The sequence below is a fragment of the Artibeus jamaicensis genome, unplaced genomic scaffold, assembly GCF_021234435.1.
Source record: "Artibeus jamaicensis isolate MK-2021 breed Jamaican fruit bat unplaced genomic scaffold, CSHL_Jam_final contig_787, whole genome shotgun sequence".
NCBI classification, from domain to species: domain Eukaryota; kingdom Metazoa; phylum Chordata; class Mammalia; order Chiroptera; family Phyllostomidae; genus Artibeus; species Artibeus jamaicensis.
This window is the reverse complement of record NW_026521972.1, coordinates 3,391,420-3,409,810: the sequence shown is the minus strand read 5'-3', so window position 1 is coordinate 3,409,810 and position 18,391 is coordinate 3,391,420.

Sequence of the window (18,391 nt, the reverse complement as noted above, 5' to 3'; positions counted from 1 at the left end):
AGTCAATTCAGTTCCTTCTTCATGCAGGTGACCACTTACTGTCAAAATTACATAGATTGTTCTATCTTCCTTCCCACTGGTCTTGTGCCCTTGAACAGGTACCCGAGTATGTGGACATATGCAAACACTTTGAAGGTTTTGTATCAAAGGACACAGATGCTTTTTATGCGAAGCCCTGATTTTTACATTATGGATCACTAAAATTGACACTAACAGCAGTCATATGTCCAATTCTTTGCATCAGCATGAGCAAAAAGCACATCCAACAATGGTAAATTTTCTTAACCTCTCAGGAAGTACAACTGGCTTCACCGTGAGAGAGTGGTTGTGTGAGTCAAAAACATAAAAATGCCAGTCATAAATAAAGGTGAAAAGTCCTCATCTGCACTGGGGTAAAATAACACTGCATTCCTGAGATACTGACTAGGAACCAGCAATTTCTTTAGAGATTTGTTTGGTCCGAGCGTAGAGAGAAAATAACTGAATAATTTACTATCACATCACCTCAAATCACAACCTTGAACATAAAGGGAGAAAATCTACTTTTAAATCAATTTTGCAATGACGTGTAACTAAAACTTTGAAGGAAAAAGTTATCTTTGGCAAAATTTATATCTCTGAAGATAAATGCATATTATATTTTAGAGGTGATATTTTTATCATATACATATGTATTTTCTCATAACATTAGAGTTTAAAATGTCAGGTCTTTTAGAAAGATTGTTCTTCAACCCAGTACAAATGACAATCAGCACAAAATGCAGCTGTAGGCTTTGTTTTCATTTATCTGGGTACTGACAATTACTTTTTCAATGGTATTTAAAGAATTATAACATTTGATTACTGATCAGTATCTTACGACCCTGAAACTGAAACTAATTATAACTGAAAATTTAAAACCTCATTTTACAATTGGTCATATCTTTGAACTAAAGATCTGAACATAATATTCACTCCTAACTCTGCTTGACCACAGAAATTAAAAATCATTGAAATTAAAACACAGAAGTGCAGAGCAATTGTTTGGTTGTTTTTACAGCAGAAAAATTGCAGGTCTAGCATTGGAAAGAACTCCAGACTGCTCCTGGCTGAGGAAAGATCACTTTCGTATTCCTGCTGTTTTCTTATCTGTCAAATGCATTGAATCACACTCACCTTGTTCTTCTGTATGTCATTTAGCTTAACAAAGTAATGGCTCTAAAGTGCTTTGAAAATATAAATCTGTATATAATTAATAAAACTTTATTACAGCCTTGGGATAAGTTCAGGGATGGGGGGTTAAAGAGTAGTGACTTGGCCTCTAGTATTGCACAGACTTCAAAGAGTGGAGTCTCTTAACTAGGTATTTCTTAGATTGGTATAAAATCTTCTTGGGATAGAACTAGAAGAATTTTATTACATATTTTAAGATGACATAGGCAATTATGATTGAATCATACTGTTGAAATCTATTTTAGCCTATACTATTATTATAATTAAAGCCACAGGACACCCTTTGTTCTTTTTTTAATAGTTATATACTCAATCACATATTATTTTATATGAATGTACATTCTTGAACTAAGACATGTTTAATGACACAGGTAAGAAAAACAGCTAAAAATATGGTTTCCGGCTTCAAGAATCTTTCAAAAACCTCATAAGGGGTCTTTTCTTAGTATATAATTGGATATACTAAATATTTTAGGGTTATAAAAAAGGATTGTTTTTGAATTACATAGTACAGTGAGATGGTTTCTGACATTGATATGGCAAGGGAAGATGGAATATTTAGGAGAAAAAAGGACCTGGGTATTGTTATTAATGACCTAGAAGTAGATTAGCCTTGAAATAGGTTAGACTTCGAAATGCAAAGACATTCAAGGCAGGAAGATAGGTGAGCAGAAGAACACAAAACATGTGGGGGGGCTCCATCTGCAGGGCCCCCCTGGCTACCATGGCTGAGAATAAGTCCACCAAGACATGATCTGCTTGAGGAGGAAAGGTGGCCTATCTCTCAGAGAAGAAGGTCCAGGAGCCTTTTCCTCAATGGGCTTCTACTGGGTTCATCTTGCACAGCAATACAGGTAAAGCTCATTAATCATTGTCAGGCAGTAAGGATCAAACAATAGATAGCATACAAAAAACTATGAGAGCCTATTTTGAGTCAGCATCAGATAGCTAAATGGCCTTAAAACTTTGGAGAACAAACTCTTTTCCAGCTCAGATTCTTATGATTTAATTGAGAGCATTCTTAACAAAACAGGTTTCACAGGAGTTTATGTATTCTTTCTCAGGCCTGATCACCCTGGGAACCCGCCCTTTCTAGCACAGGGCTGCACTGCCCTCAGGCTTAAGTCAAACAATGGAAGTAAGGCAGCCAAGAGATTAGGAGACTTCTTGCGGACAGAATGAGGACTCAGGCTATGTCAAAGCTGAGAGGTGAGGGTGCATCACTCCTTTTCTGTAGCCCCAAGTCCTTCCCTGGGGCCTCCCTCTGATCGTGCCTATATTAGGCCATTCACCCCTTGGGGATTCATACCAGTCATTGGCTAACTGATCAAGCACTGAAGGCCAGTTATGGAAAAAGGAGAAGCAGTGCTCCTGCCAGGGAGATAAGCTTTGTCTCCTTAGTGGCTTATGGTCCAAAGGTTGCTCACTTAACCTTAGCCATTGGGGGGGGGGGTTACAGCTTCTGAAACCAGGCAGGGCAGTTCCCAACAAAAACAGTAAAGTAAATGGTTTAGGAGTTTGGGATGTGTCAAACTGGGTAGGAGGAGAAGGTTTTAAAGATAGGTTGGCCCTGGTTTATGTAGGGTCTTGAATGACAGGTTAAAATGCATGAGCCCTATTTAGTGGAGATTGTGAACTACTTCTTAAAGTCAAATAAACATTTTTATAAGTTGTTTTAAATAGTAAGAAAAATAGACATTTTATTCAAGATGAGATTATATATAATTGATTTAGAAATGTCCTTCCTGCCAGTGGTTAGGAAAACAAATGATATGATAGTCAATTTGACAATAGATTTGACAGCACAATGATGATCTTCAGACTAAAGCTACATTAGTTTGAAAGTTTGGAAGGGCAACAACTATTCTCAAAGGTAATGGAAAGTTAATTTTAACAGCACAGCAACATGTTACTTATTATATTTATAAGACAACAAATTTATACAGATTGGGTCTAAATTATAAATACTACCGATATTTCTATAGATATAGACACTGCCAGTGTCTCTATAGATCTTAAATTTTAGAGTACTTTCTTTAGATCCTTCTGAGCTTGAGAAGTGTTAACGTCTATTGTTGTTCAAGAGATAATAGAATTTAAAAAGCAAACATTTCCCTTCCATGATTCATAATTTTTTGTTAGACAACTCATAATAGCAAGAACTTCCCCTCGGGGAAATTCCTTTAGAAGCAATATTTAAATGAGTTGGGAAGCACCCTAGAAACAATTTGTTCCAGACTTCTTGTTTGTTGATGAAAAAAAGAAAAAGTCGAACATGTACAATGACTTGCCCAAGCCACACACACACACACACACACACACACACACAAACTGGTTATCATATAGACCTTTTTTCTCAATTCAGTGGTTTTATAATTTTTGTAATTGTAAAATGTTATATTGCAATGTTCTAATTGTATAGTGTTATATTTTCTTCTCTATTTTTTGAGAAGTAAGGTGTTTTATTTCTTTCTAAAGCAACTTTTCAAGAGTAGCTTGAACAGTACTGGTATAAACCTTATGGTGTGGAGCAAGCATCATCCCATACATTTCTTTTCTGTAATTTATTTATTTTTTTCCTTTTTATTGAATTTACTGGGGTGACACTGATTAACACAACTATACAGGTTGCAGGTGTACAATTGTATAACACATCATCTGTACACTGTATCATGTGCTCACCACCCCAAGTCAAGTCTCCTTCCATCACCACTTATTTCCCCTATATCTGCTTCCACCTGACCCCATGCCGCCAACCTCCTGGAATCACCACAGTGTTGTCTATGTCCGTGCCTTTTTTCTCTTTTTTTCCTTTGTTTCTCAATATTTTCCCACACCCCCACCCAGGCCCCTCCAAAGCCCCCTTGTTAGGTTGTTGTCTATCTCTGAATCTTTCTCTATTTTACTTGTTAGTTCTTGTTTATTAGATTTCACATATGAGTGAAATCATATAGTACTTTTCTTACTCTGACTGTCTTTTTTCAGTCAGCATAATGCTCTCCAGCTCCATCCATGCTGTTGCAAAGGGTAAGATTTCCTTCTTCTCCATGGCCAAGTAATATTCCATTGTGTAAATCTACCACAACTTTTTTTTTTATCCTCACTTAAGGGTATTTTTCATTACTTTTAGAGAGAGAGAGGAAGGGAAAGAGAGAAACACTGATGCAAGAGAGAAGCACCAATTGATTAGTTCTTGTCCATACCCTGACTGGGAATTGAACCTGCAACCTTTCAGTTATGGGATGACGCTCCAACCGACTGAGCCACACTGGCCCCAGCCCACAGCTTTTTTATCCACTGATTTACTAGTAGGCCCTTTTGCTGCTTTCTAAATCTTGGCTATGTAAATAATGCTGCAATGAAGATGGAGAAGTGTATTTTCTTTCAAATTAGTATTTCAGATTCTTTGAATATATTGCCAGAAGTGGAATAGTTGGGTCAAAAAGCAGTTCCATTTTTAACTTTTGAGGTAATACCATATTGCTTTCCACAGTGGCTGCAACAATCTGCATTCCCGCAAACAGTGCACAAGGGTTCCCCTTTCTCCACATCCTCACCAACACTTGCTGTTCATTGGTATATTGATGATAGCCATTCTGTCAGGTGTGAGGTTACATCTCATCGTGGTTTTAATTTGCATCTCTCTGATGATTAGTGATGTCCAGCATCTTTTCACATGTCTATTTGCCATCTATATGTCTTCTTTGGAGAAGTATCTATTCAGATTCTTTGCCTGTTTTTTAACTGGATTTGTTTTGGTGTCAAGTTTTATAATTTCTTTATAAATTTTGAATATTAATTCCTTATTAGATGTAATGAACTATTTGAGAGAGAAACTAAGGGGGAAAATCGCATTCACAATTGCTTCAAAGAGAAAAAAATACCTAAGAATAAATTTTACCAAGGTTATAAAATACCTGTATTTGGCCCTGGCTGGTGTAGCTCAGTGGATTGAGCGCAGGCCTGCGAACCAGACAATTGCGGTTCGATTCCCAGTCAGGGCACATGCCTGGGTTGCAGACCAGTTCCCTGCAGGCCAGTTCCCAGCAGGGGACGCAGGAAAGGCAACCATGCATTGATGTTTCTCTCCCTCTCTCCTTCCCTTCCCCTCTAAAGATAAATAAATAAAATATTTGAAAAAAAAGACCTGTATTTGGAAAAATTTAAGATACTGAAGAAAGATATCAAAGAAGATACAAATATGTGGATATACATACTGTGTCTTATAGATAAGAAAAACTGATATAATTAAAATGTCCATACCACCCAAAGCAATCTATAGATTCAATGCAATTCTTGTCAAGATTCCAAAGGTATTTCACAGAAGTAGAACAAATATTACAAAAATTTATATGGAACCACAAAAGACCCTGAATAGACACAGCAATCTTGATAATGAAGAATAAAGTTGGAAGAATCACACTTCCTGATATCAAAACATAATAGAAGGCCATAGTAACCAAGATGAGATGGTACTGTCATAAACACAGACACATATATCAATGAAACAGAACAGAGAGCCCAGGAATAAACTCACACCTTTATAATGAATTAATATTTGATGAAGGAGACAAAGCCATAATATGGGGTAAAGATAGTCTATTTAGCAAATGATGTTTGGGAATATTAGGAAAGTACATGCAAAATATGAAACCAGACTGCCTTCTTATACCATACACAAGAACAAACTCAAAATGGATAAAAGACTTAAATGTTAGACTCCAAACCATGAAAATCTTAGAAAAAACATAGGCAGTAAAATATTAAACATTTCTCATAGAAATATTTTTTGACATATCTCCTTGGACAAGGGAAACGAGAAAAATTGACAAGTGAAACTACATCAGCAAAATGTTTTTGCATGACAAAGGAAACATTCACAAAAAGACAACTCGCTGAATGGGAGAACATATATTTTCACAGAAGATTTTAGTCAACACTCTGAAGGCTGGGCTTTGTTTTAGGTTAAACCAAGTGTGGTCTTTTCCTCTAATTCTTAATTGATTTGAAAACTGGCTTTATTAATAATGCTGGTATAACTGCTTACAAATATTGTACTTTTAGGATTTCATCTCTAAAATAAAGCAGCAATTACTTTGCAACTTTCAAGTAGGTAGTCAAAAAGATACTTTTCTACATTAACTTATGTTTATACTTATGAATTATTCATTTCCTGAATATATAACAAATAGCAGTTAATGGATGCACACATATGATTTATAACTATGTACATACATATATGCATGCATATATATTTAACCATATTTAGAATCTTTAGTAACTAGCCGATTTTATTATTCCATTTGAATTATGGATTTCATCAAAGGAAGGCTAATAAGAAATAGTCATTCATTGTTAACAGAAAGGATCAGTCTCAGAATTTCAAAATCAAGACTTTGGGAAATAACAGGGTGAAGTTGGTATTTGATGATAATGGTATGTGGTTTTGTAATATGTAGTTATACAAATACCATCAGTCTTAAATTTTCTTACTGATTTTATTTAGTTGTGATTGATTCATTTTTATAGATTGTTCATTAATTACTTTTTTCTAATTATTTTGCTAGAATGGCATGTTATAGCCTTAAGTGCATAATTCAACTTGTTACTCAATTGTTCTTTAGGTTTTTGTAGCTATTTAATTATATCACAAAATTCTGTAGCCCAATAAACACATACTGAATTGAAGGGTGGAAACATGTTTTACTTCATTAACTCCACTAGATAAAATGTGATCATAACTGAGCTCTGATGGTTATTGGTTACAAAGACTTAGGTAAAAATTTGGGAGAAGAGGGGATGATTACATATACAAAAAAATTCTGAATATGTCATATAGTTTTGCTTTTTAATTTTTTTCTCCTCTTCCTACTCTTTTTTTTCTTTTTTTATTTGTTGTTGTGATATATTATTGCATTTGTTTTTCTGAGTGGATTATTATAATAACTGTAAACAGGAAGGCTAGGCCAGGATTTACATGATTTCCAGGGATCAGTGCTAAATGAAAATGCATAACACCTTATTAAAGAATTGTTAAGGATTTTAAGATGTGACAGCAGGGCATGGCAACAAGCATGGGGCCCTTCTCAGCAGCTTTGACAGTTTAAGTATGACTATGAAGCCAGGCCTTGCTACAGTGTGCAAGGCAGAAATACAAATGTCCTGCTTCATCTTCTTCTGAATTCCTCCAATTCCTCCCCTGGCAATTATCCCCCCAGGAAAGAAGTCTGTAGGTTGCTTCATTTCTACACTTCACCTATGGGCAGGAGCTAAACATGCGAATGAAATCATTAGTTAGTGTTTGTACTAGTTTCTTATTGCTTCCATAGTATCGTAGTACTGTGAATGTACTAACTTAGGACAACAATTTTTTTGTCTTACTATTTTAGATGTCAGGAATTTGAAATGGGTTTCACTGGGAATTTAGGGGTCAATAGGGCCCTCCGGAAGAGTCTGTCTCCTTGCCTTGTCTACCTTGTAGGGGCTGCCTGCATTCATTGCCTTGTGAATGCTTCCTGCACCTTCAGAGCATCTTTAAAGCTACATCATGTCAGAGTAACACTCTGCTTTCTCATCACATAACTTCTCTACCTTTTTTTAAAAACCTTGTGATCACGTTCGGCCACCTTTATAATGCAGGCTAATAAGCGCATCTTGAGGTCCTTAACTTAGCTCTGTGTACCAAGTCCCTTTTGTCGTGTAAAGTAACATATGCACAAGTACAAAAGATCAGAGTGGTGACATCTTTGAGGGGACTATTAGTCTTCCTACCACAGTATTTTTTTCTTTTTACTAATTACAGTAATTCTGTGGGTGATGTTATATATTCATCTCAAAATTCCTTTTTTAAAAATATTTTATTTATTTATTTTTAGAGACAGGGGAAGGGAAGGAGAGGGAGGGGGAGAGAAACATCAATGTGTGGTTGCCCCTTATGTGCCCCGCACTGGGGACCTGGACTGCAACCCAGGCAAGTGCCCTGACTGGGAATCGAACTGGTGACCCTTTGGTTCACAGGCTGGTGCTCAGTCCACTGAGACATATCGGCCAGCCAGGGCTCAAAATTTCTTTTTTTTAATTTTTATTTATTTTTTAATTAATTTTATTTAGTTATTTTTCAAGTACAGTTTTTTGTCTATTTTTCCCATCCCAGCCTCCCCCGCCCCTTGCTCCCCACCTCCCTCCCATTTCCACCCCCCTTAGTTCTCGTCCCTGTGTCCTTCCTATTTGTTCCTCCAAATCCCTCCCCCTTTTTCTTGATTTAAAAATTGTCTAAATAATTAATTTCCTTAGATTTCTTTTTTTTCTATTTAACTTTTTAAAAATTTTTATTTTATTGATTATGCCATTACAGTTGTTCTATTCCCCCCTTGATTCCCCTCCACCCTGCACACCCCTCCCCCACCATTCCCCCCCTTTAGTTTATGACCACCTATCTCAAGTTCTTTAGATTCTGTATTTCCCCTACTATTCTTACCCTCCCCCCATCTATTTTCTACCTACCGTCTATGCTACTTATTTTCTGTACCTTCTCCCCCCCTTCTCCTCCTCCCACTCTCCTGTTGCTAACCCTCCATGAGATCTTCATTTCTATGGTTGTGCTCCTGATCTAGCTGTCCTTTCAGCTTGCTTTTGTTTTACGTGTGGTTGTTAATAACTGTGAGTTTGCTGTCCTTTCACTGTTCATCTTTTTTATCTTCTTTTTCTTAGGTAAGTTCCCTTAACATTTCATATAATAAGGGCTTGGAGATGATGAACTCCTTGAATTTGATCTTATCTGAGAAGCACTTTATCTGCCCTTCCATTCTAAATGAAAGTTTTGCTGGATAGAGCAATCTTGGTTGTAGGTCTCTGGATTTCATGACTTGGAATACCTCTTTCCAGCCCCTTCTTGCCTGTAAGGTCTCTTTTGAGAAATCAGCTGACAGTCTAATGGGGACTCCTTTGTAGGTGACTGTCCCCTTATCTCTTGCTGCTTCTAGGATTCTCTCTTTCATTTTAATCTTGGCTAATGTAATGATGATGTGCCTTGGTGTGTTTCTTCTTGGGTCCAACTTCTTTTGGGACTCTCTAGCTTCCTGGATTTCCTGGAAGTCTATTTTCTTTGCCATATTGGGGAAGTTCTCCTTTATTATTTGTTCAAATAAGTTGTCCACTCATCGCTCTTCCACTCCTCTTCCCCTTCTGGTACCCCTACAATTTGGATGTTGAAACGTTTAAAGATGTCCTGGAGGTTCCTAAGCTTGAATTCTTGTTTCTTCATTTTTTTCTGTTTGGTCATTTTTTTCTTCCCTCTGGTCTATTCCATTGATTTGAGTACCAGTTTCTTTTCCATCACTATTGGTTCCCTGTGCATTTCCCTTCATTTCACTTAGTTTAGCCTTCATTTGTTCCTCTAATTTGTGTCTAAAATCAACCACTTGTTTGAGCATCCTGATCACCAGTGTTCTGAACTGTGCATTTGATAGGTTGGCTATCTCTTGGTCGCTTAGAAGTATTGGCTCTGGGGCTTTTGAGCTGTTCTTCTTGAGCCATAATGTTTTGATGTGTTCATGCCTGTTATATATGAAGAATGGAGCCTTTGGTGTTCACCAGGGTGGGGCCACCCAGGTCGCTGGTTTGTGGGGGCAGGGTCAGGGAGGGGCAATGACTTTTGTTCTGTTCTTTCTCAGATTTCAGTCCCTTCTGCTGCTTCCCACAAGCAAATTGGGCTCTTCTGGTGCTGGTTAGACTTCTGGCCAAGATGGAGGCATAAATGAAAACATTGTGCCTCCTCGCACAACCAAGTTTAAAGACAACCAAGTTTTAGTAACAAAAACATAACCAAAACACACAAAGTTGAACTATACTGAAGTCAGACAACAATGAACCATTCAGCCAGACAGGTAAGAGGGGCGGAGTCAGTGGCGGAGCAGGGTCAGGCAGAAAAGATCAGCGGACCCATCCAGGATCTCAGGAGCACAGGAGCGCAGGAGTGCAGGCAGGGGTTGGCAGATCTCAGGCATGGGGTGGTGGCAGGCAGACCCAGTGAGGGCACAAGGCGGCTGGCTGACCACGGTCACACTTTTGCACGCAGATAAACCAGATAAAGGAGCGAGCAGTGAGACAGACAGCGCAAACCAGGGCCCCAGCACTGGGAAATAAAGCCTAAAAGCACCAATTGGAAAAACTTTTGTGGTCGAGGTGTCAGGAGAAGCTCTCAGGCTCACAGAGAGTTCATTGGAGAGACCCACAGGGTCCTGGAGGGTGCACAAGCCCACACACCCGGGAACCAGTGCCTTTTATCTTAAGAAAGATCTAACAGCTAATGTTTATGAGCATAGACATTCTTTCTATATAATATGGACAATCACTGTCTTTATAAATACTCGCACACACACAAATTTATAAGTTCATATTTTGTTACAATCTCAAACATTATTAAATGTTCTCTATAACTTCATTTATGAATAATTGCTTTGTTCTCATAGATTCAGATTTTCTAATCCTTTAGTGAATTGTAAGTCGTGGTACTTCTTACAAATAAAAGGTTAGTAATATAAAAGACTTGGGATCAGCTACATTTTCACTGTTTATTATACACACACCCCAGTAATTGGAATTATAGAAAATTTAGAGTACACATTAAACATTTCTGGGGAAAACTCAAGCAGCAGACATAAATTCATAAAACAAGATATGCATCAGCTCATGAGCAGGGTGGTCTGTGAATTTGGTGTTCATCTGGAAAGTCTCTTTGGGAAACCTGTGTTCTGAGCAAAGTTTTAATGGAGTGAGAGGATTTGCCGGGGTAAATAAAAGAAGGTAGTCTCATAGCAACTGAATGGCAGAAGCAGGAACTCCAGGACAGTAAGCAAGAACACTGTGGAGGAAAAGCAAGCATGTATACTTATGCTTGCAAAAAAACAGCTCGTGTAGCTGCCAGATAAGAGGAGTCTTGTTAAAGGCAGACATGAGAAGGATCCATGAGTCTGTGTTTAAGCAATTGGGTTTAATCTTCAAGGTAACATTATTATCTCATATAAATTTACTATTTTTTCATATTTAAAGTATGAATCAGCCTCAAAGATCTAAAAAGAAAATTGCATTATGAAGTCCAGTATGCAATTTGGGTGAAAAGATTCAAAACAAGTTGGGGGGAGAAAAGTGAACAGTCTAGGAGATCAGACTGTTGCAATATTGCCAGTACAGCATAACTAGTGCTGGGATGAATGGTGGAGGCAAGAGGGAGAAAGGCAGATCCAGTTATTACTATACACATACACATACAATGGCTGCATGAGTTACATTTCATGTGTCCTGGTGCATTGAAAATCATATCAAGTATCTAAACATATGCAAAGATAGCAATAATGCTAGTTAGCTTTCATTAAGTATTTCTAATATTCCAGACACTGTCATTGGACTTTTCTATTAATTTAATCCTTACAATAACAGTGTGGTATTCCATAATTCTTATTTAGATATGAGGAAGTCATTATGACATTTAAATGATTTGCCAAAATGACCAGAAAATAGATTAGCATAGGATTTAATGCCTAGTTTTGAACTCCAAAACCTACACTTTCCAGTATACCCCAAGACCCTGGAATTTGGGCTAAAATACCTTAGCCCAAAAGGTATTTGTATGCCAACATCTATTTGTTTGCCAACAACTAATTTGATATTAGAATAATTACATCTTAGCCTTAAAAAAATCAGAAATCTCATTTAATCCAAAATTCCATTCATTGTGGGACTCGTCATTGCAACCACTATAGAAAATGGTCACTTAACTCTTCTTGAACACTTGTGATGGGTACCTTATCAGTTATAACTTAAAGTTTTGTGTGGTCAACTGGCTGGGAAGTTTTTTCTTATTTTGAAGTGAAACCTGTGTTTCTATAACCTTCACTCCTTAGCCATGACTTTGCCTTCTGGGATCAATTGTATCCCTCTTCCACTGACAGCCCTTGAAAGTGTCTAAAAATAGAAATCACAAGTATATTCCAAGTGAAACATCCTCAGTTTACTAAATCAACAAAGAAAGGATTCATATCCTTCACCGCCTTGGTGTATTTTTTATGCTGCTTAGTATAAGCAAGCAGCATAAGACAGCCTATTTAAGACAAGCAGCCTATTTAAGACAATACGCTGTCATATTTTTTCATTTACCTGGGTCCAGAATAGAACCTACAAAACATTTTGATCAACTTCCAAGCTTTCTCAGCTTTCTCTACAGTAGCACTAATTAACAAGACCAGTGCTCTTCAGTCAATACCTTACACATTCCACAACCAAAATAGATAACTGACTTCTGATAAAACAAGACCTTAGTTCCAGCGGCAATGTGAACACCTGGGAGGCTGGAACTCTGGAAATCTGAGAATCGTGCAGGCACTTAATCATTGTTTACACTTCATATCTTTAGTGCTCAGCTGTGAAGGCCCAGCCAGTGTGACCTGATGACGGATTTTCCAGTAAAACTTCGGCGACATAAACCAGGGCAAATCGGATATGCTTCACAAGAGCCTTCTCACCAGCTGTCAGTGAGCCACACAGCCCTGCAGGTGCCCAGTAGGAGGCTCTCCTGTGGTTGCCTTTTTGACTACTCAAGAGTGTTTGCTTAAACATTTCAGAAAGTAATAGGTGAATGGGGTCTGTAGTTGAAATTATGGGTCAAATTCCAGGCTTGCAGTTTGCACATAGCAGCCAGAGAAAAATAAATTACTGGGCTTTCAAGTATAGACATAAAATGCATCATGATGTGATTGAAAGTTAAGCTCTATTTTGTAAGTTAACATAAGTAAAAAAAATATTGTTAAAGCAAAGTTTAAATTGCTATAACTTTTTTTGTCAAATAATAAGAAAAGGAAATAATGGAGAGGTGGCTATTGAAGGCATATCGGAGGGTGTGAACCCTCATCCTCAAGTCCTGGAGGATGATGACTTAATGTTGTCACCCGACCCTCATTCGTGATATGTGAGTTATTTTTAAAAATAAAACATTTAAGAGAATTTTCTTATAGAAGAAATACATTTATTTGAAACTCACTTTTAGGGTGAAATTTTATAGGAAAAATTATACCTACATGTCTTATAAAATGTATTTTTAATCATATAGATGTGACTTCTGAATTTTGCTTGTGTATATTAAAAATAAACATGTTACATAGATATCTGTTTATTGATATATATGTGTGTTTGTATGTATATATATTTATAGATAAGGAATGGAGTGATATTCATTTTAGGTATTACATAGATAATGTGCATATTTTAATGTATATGTATATTTTAGCATATTGATTTATCATGAGTTAGTAATTTAAATCAATACTTTCTCATTATAAATAATAATTAATATTTGATAATAATAATTTATAAATGTACTACATATTGTTAATGTATTTATAACATACTTTAGGTACTAATGAACTGTAAGAAAGATACTATCGTTAACTAGAAATTAATATTTCCCCAGAAATCTAAAACTGGTATTGAACTTTGTTGCATAAATCATTCATAATCAAATAAATCCGTTAGTAAAATGTCTTATTCTATTGCAATTTATATATTTAATTTTCTTTCACAAATATCACCTCATTGAATACTCTCATTAACATTTAACCTTCAGACAGCTTATGGTGATTATTTTTCCTAATCACCGTAACGAAGATAATGATTTCTGTGGTGGTTCAGATTAGTAGTTAATGGTAGAGACAGTATACAAATTCAGTTTTTCTGCTCCCCAACCTGATCACTTATTTGTCAAAGAAAGCAGCTCCTACATGTTCAATGATATATACAATATAATCTTAGCTTTGCAGTCAGTAAATCATTGGTAAAACTGTAACATTTTAAGAAATAACCCATATCTTTCCAAATATCTAAGAATGAATGCTGTAGCAGGTTTTCTCTGGCATTTCTGTTTTTTTCTTTTTAAAATTATTTTATTGTTGTTCAATTACAGTTGTCTGCATCTCTCCCCCAGCACTCCCCCATACCCCAGCAAATCTCTGGCATTTCTATCCAAATACATTTTGTGTAATTTTATGTGGAACCAAGAGAGTAAGAGAAAAAGAACTCTTGCTGAAGAGTCTTTATTTTGAAACAAAATAACTTGCTCTTATATTTTAACAAAAAATGTTTTCTTCTAGATTATCCATAAGCATTAGGTAGAAAAATAACTCTGGTTGATTTTTTTCTGACTAATCTTATGACTCAAGTGAAACCATTCAGAAACTATAACACACTCCATATGCTTGGCTTTTTGAAGTGTGCTTAGTACTCCATTTAGGATTCTCCATTACTCTTCTTGGTCTGATTTTGGATAACATGCAGGTTCCCTTCAGAGAACTGACCTGGCGCCAACACACAATGGATTAATTCCATAATAAATTATGGGGGCTATAAAGCTTTCTAGACCAGTTTGCCTCTTAAGTAACAATCTTTTATGTCACCTTATAAAACTGAACTTACGTTTTATTTGTAAGTCATTCTGGGCATAATAAACTGTTTGAATTTGGGCACTTAGTTTTGGATCTTAGCACATTCTTTCTTGGTGCATTATTTTATGATGGTTCTGGAGCTACTTATTAGCTGAAGCACCTGAAAGTTCCTGGAGGATACTAACATCTAGCTGAAATGATATCACACTTAAAGGTGCATGGAAATATAGACTCCATATAACTCTGAACTCCAGCTGCTTCTCATCTATTTCTAGTTCTCAGAGCCCACCATTTGCCATCCAGTGTTGTAATAAGATCACATTGCTTCAGTTTTGTGTGCTCTTATATTGCCTAGAATATGCACTAAGGCCCTTTATAAGATAGCTGTTAGGGTAGGAAAGCTCTCTTAGGCAAATAAGCAAAGATATGGATGATTTGATCCTATCTGGATGAAAGCTGGGGGCAAAGATGCCCAGAACAATAGCTCTTATGCTTTTGGATAAATTGTTGCACTTTTAAAAAACCCTTATTGTTACCTAAACACAACTGCGTGGGATTATCCGAACCATTCCAGGGAATTTTATTTTGCTTATTTTTGAATGCTCTTAGGTCCCATCACCAGAGTTAGTAGTACTTATTATAGAAATTCATAAAAGGAAATCAAAGTGAATATTTAGTTCCTCCTCTCTCTGCTTTATGTGGGTGAATTCTTTTAAAAGAGAGCTGGAGATACTGTGCTTGAATATTGTGTTTTTTTAAATTTTTGAATATTGTCTTAATTTATCCCAAATGGTAGGCCTTTTGACCTAACATTAAATCAGTAAATTTAAAAGAAATTGTGTAAATTCCTGAGAAAGATTTTATAAATTATATGAGCTATGCATGAGCTCAAGGTAGAAATGGCCTATTTCTAATGGAAGACTACTACTTTTACTCTCTAATGCAGTATGGAAGATGAAAAAGAAATAAAATTAAAAAAACAAGTAAGTCATCTAGAATTCAAAATTCATGTCTACCACTATGGAATTAGCTTAAGTCAACCTCTCTTTTGGGGAAATGGATATTCATTCAAAACAAAAGAAAATATTTTCTTAGTGCATAGTAATGTTTTTCTAATTTAAAATAAGTATAAATATAAAATGGTACTTCTGTCCTTAAGAAATACTGTCTACATTTTTTATATTATGTCTATCCTGCCTCCTGGTTCTTGTGAAGATCAAATAAAAATGTACGTCAATATGCCTCAAAATCTGTAAAGTGTTATGTAAATGGAAAGAATAAAGATATTAATACAAAATTTAGGTCAATAAGCTCATATTATTTAGAGTTTTAATATTCACTGATTTTGTCCCACTTCATACTAGTGGTGAGGATGAGCAGAAACCAGCTTATATTCAGCGCATTCCCATCACTCTAAATGCAGGTAGGCTGCCGGAACTGGTCGTGCAATAACACTAGTTAGGCTTGTTCCATAGTGAGCCTTAGTGGGGCAAATCTTGTGGTTTTAGTCTTTTACACTCGATTTACAATTAGTAAGTTTCTATAAACTATCAGAAAACATATTAGTTTCCAAGGCCATCATTAGAAATTACTTAGAAACTCATAGTTTACAACAACAGACATTTATTCTGGGACAGTTTTGGAAGCTTAGAGTCAAAAACCAAGATGTTGGCAAGCTTCGAAGAATTTCAAGGCTCCAAGGAGGGGTCTTTGCTTGCCACTTCTAGATTCCGATGGCTGCCAAAAATCCTTGACCATCCTTGGCTTGTAGCAGCACATCTCAAGTCTCTGCCTTTGTTTTCACAGAACCTTCTACTTGTGTCCAAATATCTTCTTTTTCATCATTTTCTAATTAATGTTTAAATACAGTTCTTTATATAAGGATACCCAACATTGGATTTAGGGCCCACTCTAATATGGAATGAATTCCTATTGACTTGAATATATCTGCAAAGACCTTATTTCTCAATGAGACTGCATTCACAGGTAATGGGATTTAGAACTTTAACATATCTTTTGGGGAGCATGGACACAATTCAACCCATAGGAAGTCATAAGGTCCAGTTTTTTAATGTGCCTTTAGATAGAAGTAGCAATGTAGGGAATTTGAAGATCCTGCTCCGAGAAGTGCATTTGAAATATACTTTGTATGACTGTAGAATTGAATTTCATATTTAATTTAAATTAAAATAGCCATTTAGCTAGTGGCTTATATACTGCACATCATAGTTCTACCAGCTATTCACATATTTAGATGGATGTGACTGTGCTGTGAAATATTGCACTCTTTACATCTCCAGAAGGTTTCTGTGAAGTAATGTTTATAAACTGCAAAACAAAATTAGTTAGAAAAAACAGTCTGTCTTTATTCACATCAGTGTTAAATTTCTTTTCTGAACTGACACGATTTTAAATTGGGTGAGATAAGAGGAGAAATAATGAATAATTGTGCTATATCAAAAATCATTAAGGAATAAAATTTGTTCTGGAACAATTACCATGCATTTTATAGCTCATTTAACTAACTGCTCATTATCCCATGAAATGGAAGAGCATTTTGGTGCTCAATTCCATCTAGGTGACTAAAGGTCGCTGAGACCCCTTGGAAAGGCAAGGGAAACTGATAATTTCCTAACAGATAAATGCTCACACCTAACTTTCTATTTATTATTCATAAAGTATAAATATTTCTGTTTAATTTTTGGCAAATTAATTAGTTAATTTATTTAGAGGGGAAGGGAGGGAGAAAGAATGGGGAACATCAGAAACATCGATGTGAGAGAGAAACAGCCATCAGTTGCCCACTGAAAATTATGATGGTTATCATTAAGTCTATGAACCCAAATATATGTAGTTTATGTAATAAAAAATAAGATGTTATTGTAAAGAAAGGTAGTGTGCACTAAATTACCTCATTTAATTTAATACCTTTATTTCTAAATTTGTATGTACTATGGGATAGGCCTATATCCTCACAGATTTATGGTTTCTAATAAACCAGCAACCCTTCAGAGGGAACTCAGTCAGCTTTCAGAAAGAGAAGGAGGAGTGAACTAATTATTGGAAACTCCAATGACATGGAGTTCCATGTCTAAAATGTTTAATTTTTTTCTTGAATAAATTTATAGGTGAGACAATACAGTTTCCCACTAAAAAAAGAAAGCCTAAAATGCTTTAAAAACCCTACTTGACTTTTAATCCTTCTTTAAAAGAACATTTTGATTGGTTAAGTGTAAATGAATCAGAAACATATGGATTAACTCTCTTTAAAGTATTTATAACCACAAATAAGAAAGGAAACCAAATATAGTAGTTGGTAAAATATACTTTGGGCTTTCCATACAATACTTATTTGAAAATAACTTGAGTTACCATCAATAAACAGGGTTGAATTATCTCTCTAAAATTACTTTCAATGTGGTAAAAATGTCTGTGAAATTTTTCTTAAAATTAAATTTATTGGTGTGATATTGGTTAACAAAATTGTATGGGTTTCAAGTGCACAGTTCTATAGTACATCATTTGTATATTGCATTATGCGTTTGCCACCCAGTGTCAAACTGCCTTCCGTCACCATACATTTGACTCTCTTTTGAGAAATTCTTAGTGCTCTCTGCCTGGATAGAAAAATTTCAAATTGCCAGCAGTATTTAACCATAAATGAGTATAACAGTTATGGGGAAATAAATTATATAACTTTTTCTTGATTATTTGTCACATTTACTTTGTCTATAATAATGCTGCTACAA